This window comes from Lissotriton helveticus, chromosome 5_1 (assembly GCF_964261635.1).
Source record: "Lissotriton helveticus chromosome 5_1, aLisHel1.1, whole genome shotgun sequence".
NCBI classification, from domain to species: Eukaryota; Metazoa; Chordata; class Amphibia; order Caudata; family Salamandridae; genus Lissotriton; species Lissotriton helveticus.
Genome location: NC_136065.1, coordinates 141,787,503 through 141,802,316, shown reverse-complemented (window position 1 = coordinate 141,802,316; position 14,814 = coordinate 141,787,503).

Genomic DNA, 14,814 nt, shown 5'->3' with positions numbered 1-14,814 from the left:
AAGGGCGGACAAGTCCAGGATCACTATTTGGGCATGAGTCTCATGCACTGAAGCACACTTCCCCTCACTGGGTGACAGTCGTAGTTCTTGGGCCACCCTGTTACTCACAGAGTACGAGTCTTACGCCTTGGAGTATAGTCTCACTCACTAGGTGTTAGTCTCACTTCTTAGACCATCATGTCCCTCACAGAGAACAAGCATTACGTCTTGGAGCATAGTCTTACTAACTAGTTGTACCTCTCATTTCTTGGACCATCATGTTGCTCGCAGAGTGTGAGTCTTATGCCTTCGCTGGGTGCTCTTTGCTGGTCTCACTTGTTGGACCTTTAAGTTACTCACCGAATACACGTCTTGAGCCTTCGAACAGAGTCAAATTCAGTGGGTGTCAGTCTCACTTCTTGGGCCGTCATGTCTCTCACAAAGTATGAGTGTTACACTTTGGAGTATAGTCTCACTCACTCATTTTTAGTTTCACTTCTTACTTAGACCATCATGTCTTCCACAAAGTACAAGCTTTACGCCTTGGAGTATACTCTCACTCACTAGGTGTTAGTCTGACTTCTTAGACCACCATGTCACTCACAGACTACAAGCATTACGTCTTGGAGCATAGTCTCACTCATTAGGTGTTAGTTGACCTTAGAACACCAGGTCACTCTCAAAGTACAAGTCTTACTCCTTGTAGTATAATCTCACTCAGTAGGTGTTAGTCTTACTTCTTGAGCCATCATGTCACTCACAGAGTACAAGTCTTAGGCCTTGGAGCATTGTCTCACTCATTAGGTGTTAGTTTCACTTCTTAGACCATCATGCCACTCACAGACGAAGAAAATATTAAATCATGGTTAGAGGCTGCCTGCAACATCCATGCCCCTCTTAGGAAACCTAAAACGACCTGGCGCCACAATGCTTCGAGATGATTCTCAGAAGACCTAAAACTTTAGAAACTAATACTTCACGCCACACTGAATGTATCTGGAAACAGAACTAATCTCAGGATAAAAAAGTTATCACCCAAGACCAACGCAAGCAATATAAAAACTCTATCCTACAAACTAGGGCCACCTGCTTTTCTTATAAGATCCTGAACTCAAACAAATCCAAAGATATAGTTGCGATTGTTTCAGAGTTATCTAACCCGGATAGACATACAGTAAAATTACCCCCCCCCCCTCAAACATTATGTAACACTCTAAACGCCTTTTTCATTGACAAAATTATGACCATCAAAGCCAGCATACCCGCTGACTACTTTCCTGGCATTCAACCAGTTACTCAAGGAATCCTCATTCCCTGTATCAGTTCCCCATAATTAGTAGAGAACTCTTGCTTGATCTGCAGACCTAAGCCAAATCTGGAACTCCTGACAGCTGTCCGTCCCCCTTATATTTTGAAGCAAGTTTTTTATGCATGCCCTGATCATGCCCTTTCTCTATTGAATGACTCATTAATCCAGGGCTCGGTTCCCAGAGCCTTCAAAGAAACAATAGTAGTTCCATTTATCAAGAAAATAGGCGCCAATCCACTTGTCCTTACTAACTATCGTCCGATCTCGTTGCTTCCCTTTTTGGCTAAGATATTGGAAGCCCACGTTGCTAACTGCCTCTCCTCTTTTGTCGAACAGTCCCAATTTCTTAATTCTCATCAAGCTGGGTTCCGCCCTTCCCATTCCACTGAGGCAGTACTCCTGACCGTACTAGATGAAATGAGGAAAGAAGCAGACAAGGGCAATACCAAGGTACTGGTGCTCCTTGATCTATCGGCGGCTTTCGACACAGTCGACCACAAACTCTTGATGGACCATGTCAAGGATGCAGAGGTCCAGGGATGTGCCCTCAAATTGGTCACTTCTTTCTTAGATAGTCATTCTCAATCGGTTCGACTCTCCCAATTCATGACCCCCAAAGTGAAACTGACCTGCGGCGTGCCACGGGAATCATCTCTGTCCCCACACCTGTTCAATTTGTACTTCCTTCCATTGGGTCAGTCTCTGGGGGAAACGAATGTGTGCACTTTCAAGTATGCTGATGATAAGCAATTATTTTTTACTATTGACAATACTCCTGGCTATGTTCTGAATTTCCAGACAACTTTGTTACATAAACATGATTGAATGAATAACGACTACTTTACCCCCTCAAGTGCTGCCGTCGGCCGTTTGGCGTTGCGAGCACTACCTTCGTAGTGCTGCGCACGTCCAACGGCCGACGCAGCCCCGCCCGTTTTGCGGAAATTCCGCACTACCGCGATATCGCAGTAGCAGCAAACGGGTTTAACTAAATCCAGACAAACAGAACTTGTCTTAGGCTCTCGAAATCCTTGGAACTCAAATTTTTGGCCCGGGGGGACACCACCCCTACCCTCAACTTCAGCAAAGAGCCTCGGAGTCCTAATTGATAGCGATCTCTCTCTGAAGACCCAGATCGGGTTTGTAGTTTCCACATGTTTTTTCCAGCTCCGGAAGATCAGGAAAATCAGTAGATTCCTTACTTTTGAAGCTCTTGTTCAGGTTGTTCTTTCTATGGTCATCTCTCATATTGAATATGCAAACTCGCTCTACATTGGCCTTCTGGTATATTTAACAACAAGACTGCAAAAACAGGCAGCTAGACTGATGATTCCATCAGCTATCTATCCTTCACAGAACAAAAATATTAAAGTATTCCTCCCCCATTTCTGAGAGCAAATCACAGCTTCTACAGGGCTACTAGTCTGGTTTCAGACCACGCTGTATTACAGAGAAAGCTAATGTTCAAGTATTTGACATCTCCTTCCTTATCAATGACAACCTAATCAACAATGCTGCAGAGAATATGGGTAGACACAATAGGCTAGGCAGACTAATTTGGCAGAGTGGGAATGTGCTGATTGCAGTTACATGCCAGCAGTGTGTCATACATGACCTACCTATGAAGTTGATACCATTGCACGTGTCTCAGGACACCAGTGGAAAGGAAAACAAGATGACTACAAGGCAGTGCAAGCCAGTGCAGAGACAGAGGAGGGCAGTACCCGGTGACCAATATATTGTGAGCAATACGACCTGCACCAGAAACTGTGTTGTGGTGTTATTTGTCAGCTGCATGTTGGAACCCAGGCAAAAGGCAATAGTCATGATTAGGGACAGTTTCGTTCAACAGAGGGCACAGTGCCCGCATAGTGATGGTGATTGCACAAGTTTATGTTCACTATGTTGACAGGCTTCTTTCTGAGAGTGCCAGAGCAAGGCTTGAGATCTGTAACTGTACAGTGTGGGGGTCTGTTAGTTACTTGCAACAAACTCTCACCACAAGGCACCTGCGGAAATGTCTTATTTCCTTATTTATTTATTTATTTAATGCGATTTTATATAGCGCAAACTTTACCCGAAGGTGTCAGAGCGCTTTACATAAGAACCAGTTGCAAAACATAAGGACTTAGGATTACATGCGTTACATAAAAGATACAAACAGAAAAAATTGCAAATGTACAAGATGTAAAGTCAGACAAGGAAGATATACAAACAGAAAGAAAAATTGCAAATGTACAAATAGTAAAGTCACTCAAGGAAGAGATACAAATGGATATACTCTAAGAGTCACATAGGAAAGGTAGAGTACAAAGGTCTACTGCATATACTAGTGATTAGAGTTATCTCTATATACATAAGGAAGGGATACGAATGGATATACTCTGAGTCACATAGGAATGGTAGAGAGTACAAAGGTCTACTGCATATACTAGTGATTAGAGTTATCTCTATATACATAGGAAAGGGATACGAATGGATATACTCTAAGAGTCACATGGGAATGGTAGAGAGTACAAAGGTCTACTGCATATACTAGTGATTAGAGTTATCTCTATATGCATATAAACACATAGTAGATTTTCCCAGGTCAAGACCCAAAAACCCCCCAGAAAAGCAGAGTTCCATTAAGTGGGGTCGGAGGGGGGGATGCCGTAACAGCACCAAGGGAGGGTGGGAGGGATACAAGGGTATGCAGAAAAGGCAAATCAGAAAAGGGAAGAAACATTTGAGGATCCTTTCCTGGATCTGAGGAGGATGGTGTCCACTGTACGTCCCCCTGATAACAGTCATACTACAGTGTGTGGTAGTGAGTGTGTTGTGGGGGGCTGAGGAATTTAGGGGTGCTGGTAGGAGGTTTGAATGTTGGCTGTGCTCTGTTTTCTGTAGGCCAAGAGGCTGCAGAACTTTCTCAGAAGGTTCCCAGCTCACCCTGTGCTCCATTAAGATATTTTGGGGTCCAGTGTGTTTGCCAATCCCTTGGCCTACTGGTGCTCTCATCTGCTCTGCTGCAGTCCCAGAGCACTGTAGTAGCAGTCATTGTCTGACCGCCACATGTATGATTAGTTGTGACATTGGACCTGACAACGCAGGTCCATCCGGCCTTGGTAGTCATTTGCTGGCTGAAGTTGTAGAACAAGAAGATCAGAGCAGAGGCCGGAACTTGCCTCAAATCTGAGTCAAGTGGGAGTCACCGCTGAAGCACCAGATTGGCTTGCTGAATCAATCATCAGGCTTAGCTGTGCTCTCTGTTGTATATCTTTTGCTCTCTTGTGGTTGGGTTGTGGTTTGGTGCCATCAATCATGTCTTCAAAGGGTATCCATCAGCACCTCTGGGGAGAAGTGTGGAACCATGAGTGGGCCGAGCAGTGGACAGAGGTACTATGTCGTGTATAGCTTTGTGCACAGCTCACCTTGGAAGACTCAGTTCCCGTGCCTGGATATTTGCAACCTGGATGACCACAGCATGCCGAGAACTGGAGAACTCTTTTGAGTAAGTTGTGAAGGGAAATTGGGCATCACATACCAGCTGTCATTTAATCAAGAAAATACTATCAACGTATGTCTCCTGCTAATCATAGTAATATTGACTATTTATAAAGATGCCTCCACAAACGGAACTGTCTCAATGATTCCTTAAAATGAGGAGCGTCTTTGCCCTGATTCAAACCTATCATCGAAGGACGCATTCAGGTTTCAATGTCGACCCGCACTAATTTCGAGCTCCCTGGTGTATCCCACGGACGAGTTTGTGATATAACAACATCTTTCAATTGTTTGTAAGTAGCCCAGACCCTTCTTGTTTCCTTTGAGATTTTAGGTTGTTTCCAGGAGTATGTGCAGGGTTGATAGTCTGATACACAACTGAAGTAGGGTTTATCGGAAGAATGTGTGGTATACATTTTCTTTCGTTTCCTGTTTTGGTAAAAGTTAATTTAGTATATTCCGTTTTTAAGAGAAGCTTAGATTATTGTCGGTGTTCTTTTATGTTAGGGAATACTTTGTGTTTTTCATTTTAATTAAGAAAACCTTTTTCATTTTAAGTCCAATAAACGTTTGACCTGTTCCTCTATTACAAGTGTTTTCGGTTTTATTTGTCTTTGCAGAGTTTTGACTTTTTACATTTTTTGTGGTTTTAGGTCTCGCCTGCGTTGCGGCACATGCGCTGCTTCACCTTGGCGAGTCTATTGTGGTTGCTCTTGTGTCCGGCTTTTCTGGAAGCGGGGTTGGTGTCCGCCCTGTCGCCCTTAGGCCCTACCCACCTGGACTGGAGATCTAACTCGCGCACGGCATCTCTTTCAGACACGCGTGTTTATTTTTGCATCGCGCTTTCCCTTAAGGTGAAAGCGCGATGCATATATAAACAAGCAGCAGACTCTGCAACCCTTTCCCGCGAATCACACACCCCCTAAAGCGCTTCTAAAACCGCACAACCCAGGTGCTTCGCTCCGCATTCGGTTCTATTCTTAACGCGCAACCGAGAGAGAGAGGCACGCCCTCCCGAGAGCTCATTTTATAGGAGCATTTCTTTCATGTCCAGCTCCCAGGAACCCACCCCTTCCGGTCAAAGAAGTTACTAATCTAGTTGCTGTCTTCACTAATGTTTTTTTCATGTAACGAAACGGAATAGACATGTAAAGATATGCAATTACGTGCTTTGACTGGCTTAAACATATCTGTCTTGCCAATGAATCGTAGTGTCTTTCTTCTAAGAGCTATTGCGTTATGATGGTTTGATTACAGTAAGGCGTACTATGCATGGCTTTCCGAGGAGACCCTCCGAGCACTTCTATGGATGAATCATAACAATTCAGTCACTGATAACTGTAACTTAAAGTCTGGTGACCAGCATGCATAACTTCTGCTTGCTGCATAAATTGATTTTCTCATGTTATACATGGTCCATAAAGCTGTGATATAGAACAGATCATCCTCCCTCGCGACCAATGAAGAGACCTCCATCCAACAAGGCCAATCTCCAAACCACCTTTCACATAAAAAATAAACTGAAGAGTGGAAAAGGGGCAGATTTTGTGTATCCATTTTCTCTGAAGGCTTGCAGTCTTTAGAAGTCTGTTACTTACAAAGTAAACAGCACTGGGAAACCTGCTCTTCACTCAGTTGATGATCTAAACAAGGAGAGTCCGTCACTGGTCCATGACAACCCGAGATTTGTTTAAAGAAAATAACAAAACAGGTGTGCCTTTTTTTCAAATTGCACATCTTTATTATAGCACATTCTATAACCAAACTCCACTTCTCAATAGCAGAGTGTGGGTAGTGGCTGGGCCTGGTGGCATCACTACAAGAGATTTGTAATGGGGAGGAAACAATAAGCCACAGATAAAACAGGTGTGACCACCGCTAAAGAAAGACAGATAGAAACACAGTCTTTAAATAAGAACGTATTTCTGTGCGTGGATGTGAGTGCTCGCACAGGTGTGTGTAGACATATATATATATATATATATATATATATATATATATATTTAAAATTAATATACATTTGTTTACGAAATACTTCTGGACCGCCTACGGCAGTTGGGAATCGGAGGTACGGCTCTGACTTGGATCAGATTGTTCCTTTCCGGGCGGACGCAGAAGGTATTTCTCCGGCCCTTTGAATCAGAGGGTAAACCTCTTTTGCGTGGAGTACCTCAGGGCTCTGCCCTGAGCCCTTAATTTTTTAACGTCTATTTAGGCCCTCTGGCTAGGGTGGTGGAATCTTGGGGGGTCAGAGTGATCTCTTATGCTGACGATACTCAGCTTGTATTTTCATTTAGAGATCACTCTGACACCAATTTTTCCAATTTTCGTAACTGCCTTAGCAACATTTGTTCCTGGATGGCTTCTAACCATTTAGTCTTAAATACTGACAAAACTGAGGTTCTATTTTTTAACCAAAAAACGGGACTTCCCAGTTCCTTGTGGTGGCCAACAGTATTGAATCCCCCTCCGATTCCAGCCCAGACGGCTCGCAACCTGGGTTTCCAATTTGACACTGCCCTGTCTTGCAAATCCCAGATCAGTAAGGTTTCCTCAGCCTGCTTTGGCAAACTTCGCATGATCAGGAAGATCTTTCCTTACCTCCCTCTGGATTCCCGTAAGACCATTGTTCATGCCCTGATCACCTCGCATTTAGACTATGCCAACAGTCTTTATGCAGGAGCCCCCCTTTACCTTATTGAGCGCCTACAAATTGTACAAAATGCTGCGGCGAGACTGATCGGAAATATTCCTTTTCGCCACTCGGTAACTTCATACCGGAAAAAACTCCACTGGCTTCCCATCTCCCACCGCATCCAGTTCAAAACTCTGATCCTGGCCTTCCGTGCTCTCAACGGGACTGGTCCGGTTTATCTGAAAAAGAGACTCAAACTCTCTCAATCTGTCAGAACGTTGAGATCAAACAGCCGTCGCCTCTTGGTGGTACCTAGATTTCGCCGTGCCAGGAGCGGGGGCAGAGCGTTCGGAGTAATTACAGCTAAACTCTGGAACAGCCTTGGACCTGAGGTTCATTGAGTTGGAGCCGTTGTTCCGACGCAAACTCAAAACTTGGCTGTTTACCTCCTTTTAGCAGCTTTCCTCCTCTAGCATGCAATCTGTTAGCGCCGGGACACCCCCTCCATGGGGGTAGCTGTGCGCTTTATAAGCTTCTTAAATAAATAAATAAATGTTTACTAACTTTTTATGTATGTTTATATCTATCTGTATATACAAATATAGCTACATGAATGCACAGAAAGTCATATTTAAACATTTTAATTAAAGATGTTGGCTCATGTATTGCCTCATACAGTAGCTGCTCTGCAGTGACAGGTAGTTTCACATAATAATGTCTTTGGTAAGGTGCGGTGTCTGTGTTTTTTTCTGTATCGGCTTCCAGGTGGCGTTCAACAGATTTGGTGGTGGTGCCAGCAGGCCAAGTGTTGCAGGGGCATGGGCACTTTCTGGCACTAGTCTACTGGCAACAGTGACTGGGCCATTGTGGTGCTTGTGGTTCTCGTGGAGAAGTGTGGCTCACTGGTTAGAGGAGGTAGATCCTGAAGCAGAGGTCAGACCCGGGACCAGGGTTCAATTCCCGACGCGGCAGGGTCTTGAGCCCAAATATCCACGGACTCGATAATTCTCGTTTCGGTACCTACTCGAATCACGGGTTCACACTCTGCAGCTCTGGGCATCAGCTTGCTTAATCTCCACTACGGCCCCCCCGCGGCGGGATGCCTGGCTTCCACCTTGGGGATGCCCAGTACGGGTATCTCACAGGGAAAAAGCCAGGACGGGTTCCCAAGGCAAGCGCCAAGATGCCTACGGGTAATCGAGCGCTATATAAGAACGCATAATAATATTAATAATAAGTGGTAATGACTGCCTGTGTGTAGTGCATAACAACAATATAAAGCAGGGATCTTCAAACGGGGGCGGCCCCCCTAGGGGGCCACAAGTGATCCCAGGGGGGGTTGGCTCTGGCCATAGAAACATTATGCGGATAACAGTGCTTTGTTTCAAGCAGTTCATTTGTAAAAAAAACAAATAGGTGCCAGGGTTCTCTTCAGGAGGCAGCTTGCACCAGCCCATTTCTCCTGTTAGTGCTGCCTAAAACAGAACCACCTACTAATCATGAAAGTGCGGAGAGGATGTGGGATAATGGCTAAGGCTGCCGACTTAAGAGCTGGGGAACCAGCCTCGAGTCTCAGCGTCAGCTCAACATCCTGTGATTCTGGGCAAATCACTTAATCTCCCCATGCCTAAATGAACATCTCCTTAACTGGTGCTCATGAAAAGCGCCGGCGTTGATGACTAAGTGCCGGTGCTGAGCACCGGAAACCACCGGCTCAAATTAAGCACTGTTTTTTTTTTTTTTATTTCACAAGAATTTTTTATTGAGAGAGATGAGTAAGCATTACAGGCGTGAGCAGAAATCATGCATGGTTCCGGTATCTACAAGAGCAAGTACGCAAGTGTAACGGGAACAAAGGAGGGGTAAATTAAATTAACATAAGGAACGAAAAACAATAATCAATTTAAACAAAAACAGTAATGTAAGGCACAGGCATTGCATCAGTACATTTACAAAGGTTACAGTCATAGGTGGCGCAAGGTAGTCATATAAGTCAATGAGGATAGTCGCTTGGGCAGGTAGGCAGCCGGAACTATGGGCAGGGTGTATATGTGCATAATCATGGTGGTTTAAATAGGTCGAAGTGAGCGTCCAGCGAGGACCATAGGTTCCTATAGGGGGGGCGCCAAGGTGTAGCTGCCAGCGCAATATTGTCGGCTCCTCTGAGGTTCGATACCCAGTTGAGCCAGTGGGGGAAAGAAGCTTTGCCAGTGTCCTTCCAGTTGTTCAGTATGAGTTTGACCGCTGCTGTCAAAAGTAAGTCAAGTAGGGCTTTATCATTTTCATTGAGGTTAACAGCTTTGGTGGAACCCATGACTAAGGTTGCAAATTCCCTCGGGAGCGAGACATGCAGCACTTTGGTGATAAATTCGAAAATTCTATCCCAGTATTCGGACACACAGGGGCATTTGAATATTAGATGTTCAAGGTCCCCACCCTCTGCCGTGCAGTTCCAGCAGGAGTCATCTTCCTTGATGTTGTGCAGGAAGAGTCTCCTAGGAGTCCAAAAAGCTTTGTGGAGAAGCCAGAATTTAGATTGGGATAATGTAGGGCTGATTTTGTGTCGAGAGGCAGATTCCCATATTCTGGCCCACTCTGCTTCCGAGGTTGGTGTGGAAGAGTATGAGTCCCAGAAGGACTGTGTGGATGTTGTCAGCTTCGTGGACTGTGGGCGGATCAGTTTGTATATTCTGGACACCTGATGACCCAGTCTATTGATCGTGTGTAGGTAGCCAGGAAGGGAGGGGGTGATGTTGGATAAGTCTGTTTTGGAGAGGGCCACTTTGATGTGTAAGAAGTAATAGAAGTCTATGTTCTGGAGTTTAAACTTGTTTTGTAGGTCGTTGAAAGTGAGTGGCAACGGACCATCAAACAGCTGATGAGGGAAGTGTATACCCTTCTCTATCCAAGTAGGATTATTCATTGGTTTCCCTTTGTATAGCAGTCTGGTGTTGTTCCACAGTGATTCCCATCTTGATTTACAAAATTGGTGCGGTAAAAATTTGCTTAAGTAAAGAAGGGCAGCCTTCGTGTTTCTGAAGATGGTACCTGAGGATACAGTGGGTTGTGGTTTGGTGGTGAGGAGGGTGGAGGGGGGAAGGCCACGCAGAATGGATTTTTCCACCATCAGCCAGACTGGGGTGTAGTCTGGGTGGGGAATGAGCCAAAAAGCCCCTTGTCTAGCTAAGAACGCGGTTTGATAGAGCCTAAAGTCGGCCAGATTGACGCCTCCTAGGGATTTATCCAGCCTTAGTTTTTTTATGCTAATTCTGGCTTTTTTTTCTTGCCAAAGGAAGGAGGAAATTACTTTATCAAGTTTGGAAAGGAAATCCTTTGAGAATGTGAGGGGCAGCATAGTGCTCAGGTAGTTGATTAGCGGTGATATCATCATTTTTATAGCTTCAATCCTTCCCCACCAAGTGATAAATCGTGGGGACCAGCCGTCAAGGATTCTTTTAACTTTTGTCAATGTCAACGTTTCGTTGTGTGTGAAGGTGCTCATTAATTTGTCGGTAAACTCTATTCCTAGATATTTTATAGCTCCTGTCTGCCAAGCTAGACCTGAGGTACCAAGAACTTCTTTGGTGGTGAAGATGTTTAGTGGTTTAACTTCGGACTTATCTTTGTTTAACTTGTATCCCGACAGGTACGAGTACTTGCTGATTGAGGTCATGAGACCCTCGATCGATTTGGCCGGGTTTTCTGTTGCAATTAATATATCATCAGCATACGCTGCCAATTTTATCTGAGTATCTCCAAAGGAGACTCCCTGAATATCTTCATTCTTTTTGATGTCAGTTAGAAGGGGTTCAAGGGCCAAAAGGAAGAGTGCAGGAGAGAGCGGACAGCCCTGTCTGGTACCTTGGTAGAGGCGAAATGGGTCAGAGAGGGTGCCATTAATTGCTATCCGAGCCGAGGGGGAGGCGTACAGGGCCATCACCATTGTGATGAACGATTGTCCGAGATTGAATGAGTGCATACAGTATTGAAGGAAAGACCACGAGACCTTATCGAAGGCCTTTTCAGCGTCCAGGGTGATCGCAACCATCGGGGATTGGGAATTGTTAGCTTTCTCTAAAATGTGGCACAGAAGTCTGGTGTTGTCATTTGACATCCTATGTTTCAGAAAGCCAACTTGCGACGGGCTTATTAATTTGGGAAGAACAGCGTTTAATCGGTTCGCTAGGATTTTGGCATATATCTTGCAATCAAGATTTATCAAAGAGATGGGGCGGTAGTTTTTGGTGTGGAGCGGGTCTTTTCCCTCTTTAGGGATCACGACTATGTTGGCTTCGCTCATAGAGGGTGAGATACATCCACTGGACGCCGTAGAGTTGAGAACAGTGTGGAGCGTGGGGGTAAGTTGGTTTTCAAAGGCTTTATAAAAAGAAGCAGTGAAGCCATCTGGGCCGGGGGCTTTGTTATTTTTTAGGGATTTGATGGCCTCTGCGATCTCTGTTTTACTGATGGTGGAACCTAATCGTGTTTTGTCAGATTCTGAGAGTTTAGGAAGGTCTAGAGACTCAAGGTATCCGGTGCAAGCTGCTATGTCCAGTGATTTGTCATTCTTGTAAAGCTCTTCGTAGAAGGATTTGAATGTATCAAGGATTTTAGTTTGGTTTGTGTGGGTAGTGTTTGTGGCGTCTTTTATTGATGAAATGGTAGACAGCTTTTGCTTATGTTTGAGATACGAAGCCAGCATTTTACCTGCTTTATTTCCTTCGCAAAGCTTTAGGGCTTTGAAGCGGTTAATCCAAACGCCCGCTCTTTTACTAGTTATGGCATTGTACTCATACTTCTTTTTAGTGAGAAGGTCGAGGGAATTGAGGTCTTGAGGGTTGGCCTTGTGCCGGTCTTCTAGGATTGTGATATCTCGTTCCAATTGTTCCAGGTCTTTGTTTAATTTTTTATTGGTTTTAGCTCTAATATTTATGATGACTCCACGGATTGTGGCCTTAAGGGCGTCCCATAGAGTGTTAGGCTTGGTATCAGCGGTATCGTTTAGGATTAAATATTCCTCGATGGCATCCGCTATCTTGAGTTTGTCCTCTATGTTGGTAAGGATTTCGTCATTAAAACGCCACCTTCTAGGCGGGCGAATCGAGCGGGAGCCTGCAAGTTTGGTGTGAATACATGCATGATCAGACACCAGTTTGGGGGCAATACCAGTTTCTTCAATCAGGTGTGCGAATGAGGTGGATAATAGGATGAAATCAATACGTGAATAGGAGTTATGTGGGGCAGAGTAGAAGGTGTAGTCTCTCCCATCGGGGTTCTGTAGTCGCCAAGAATCTTTGAGACAGTAGCGCTCACAGAGACGGAGAAGGGCCCCATGTGATCGTGAGGGGTGGAATGAGCACTTGGATTGTCGGTCTAGTAAGGGGTCTAGGGGTAGGTTAAAGTCGCCCCCCACTATTAGTAGCTCATCTTGGGAGATATGTTCAATGGACCGAGAGACTGAATCCCAGAATGTGGGATCGTCGGAGTTAGGGCCATATATATTCACTACATGTATGGGATCGTCCTCTCTGCGTAGATGAGTCACTAGTAATCTACCATCTGTATCGTGAGTGTGTGATAGCAGTGTCAGATTGGCATTCTTAGACAACAGTGTGATTACACCACCTTTCTTTTTTAACGCAGGAGAGGACAGGACGTGGGATGACCAGTGTATGTTAAGGAATCGCAAGTCCTCCTCAGAAAGTTTTGTTTCCTGTAGAAGAACGATATCTCCTTTCGTTTTTGCTAGATAGTCGAACACTTTCCGCCTTTTCACCGGATGGTTAAGTCCTTTGACATTTAGTGAAATCACTTTAAGATCGTCTTTAATTGAGTTGGAGTTAGCCATCGATGAAATGTGTCATCGCTCGTTGGGAAGCTGGCGGTGTGTTGCGACGAGTTCGGGTGCCGTAATCTGACAAAATCGGATAAATTTCAGTACAACCTTTTTTGACAATATGCATAAATACAAGTGTTGTGATGCGAACCTGCAGCCTGGTTTGTGGAAACAATAAGGGATAAGGTGGATTTGATGTGGCGAGTTGTGTGTGGCAACTCTGTGAAACATAAGTATTAGCATAAAAAAACAGAGTGTGATACAAAATGAGAGGGAACCTACTGAGACTCTGCCAAGTGATTGCTCCTACATCCTCTCTCTTTTCCCCTCTCTCTAAATGATCCCTCCCTCTCCCCCCTCCCTCCCTCCCCCCCAAGTACGTACGTAGGGAGTACGACGACAGTACCATGCTACGCAAAACAGGAGTAACAATAACAATAATGAGTGCATATTATCAATCCCAGATGAATGTAGATGGTTAGTATAACCAACAGTATAAACAACAGGAAAGTGGCCTAAAGGAGATTGTTAGCAAAATACGAATAACAGGCCATAACAAGTTTGACCTAATATGGACTAAATAGGTAAAGGGCAGTTTAGAGATTATGAGAGTATCTAATAGACGCGACCATGGTATACTCGTTGGGATGCGCTACTCCCATCATGTGTTAAGTATGTGGAATGTCAAGATCCAGAGTGGAGGCGCTACTTTGAGATGAGCAAAATGTACAAGAGTACCCATTGGTCTAAATGCATAACTTGCGTGAGTCATAAGCATTCACAAATCGTAACTAGTCACATGGTATATGAAGTCATTATGCTGGCCATAGGTTGCCACGCTTACAAACTCACGGTACTGTAGCTTCGATGAGCCTGGCATGCAGAGTTTAGGAGCCCGTGTCACGAGTCGAGTAAAGTTCTACGGAGGAGGATTCCGTCGAGGCAACCGAAGCCGGTCCACTGGATGATTGAAGAGTGACATGGATCTAACTGACTCCATCTTGTTGAGTCGGGCACGTGGTCTTCCTTTTGTTGGAGAAGCCGGTCGATTGGTCCATTTCTTGCGTTGGACATTCTTCGAGAAGATGCGCCAGGACTTTCGGGTCGGTGAAGAATCTCGGGTGGCCATTTATCATAATTCTGAACTTGGTTGGTCCTGCGAAAGAGAAGGGGATGTTCTTGGATCTAAGTTTAGGGCGGAGGTCCAGGAAGCCCTTACGTACATCCACTGTGTCTTTGGAGAAGTCCTGCGTGAAGATGATCCTGTGTCCTTCCCATGTAATGGAGTGATTTTTCCTCGCATATTGGAGAATCAGATCAGCGTGCTGATATCTGAGCGGCTTGCATATCATTGGCCTGGGGCCTTTAGCATTCCTGCTCGTGAAGGTAGGGATCCTATGCGCCCTGTCGAGTTCGAGGCCATGTGGGAACTCAGTCTTGGTAATCATGGGGATCCATGATTCTAGGAAGGCCACGCAAGAATCAGCATCATTTTCCGCGTTTTCTGGTATGCCGAAAATTCTAACGTTCCCCCGTCTGTTGCGGTCCTCTAACTCCGCATTATGGCGT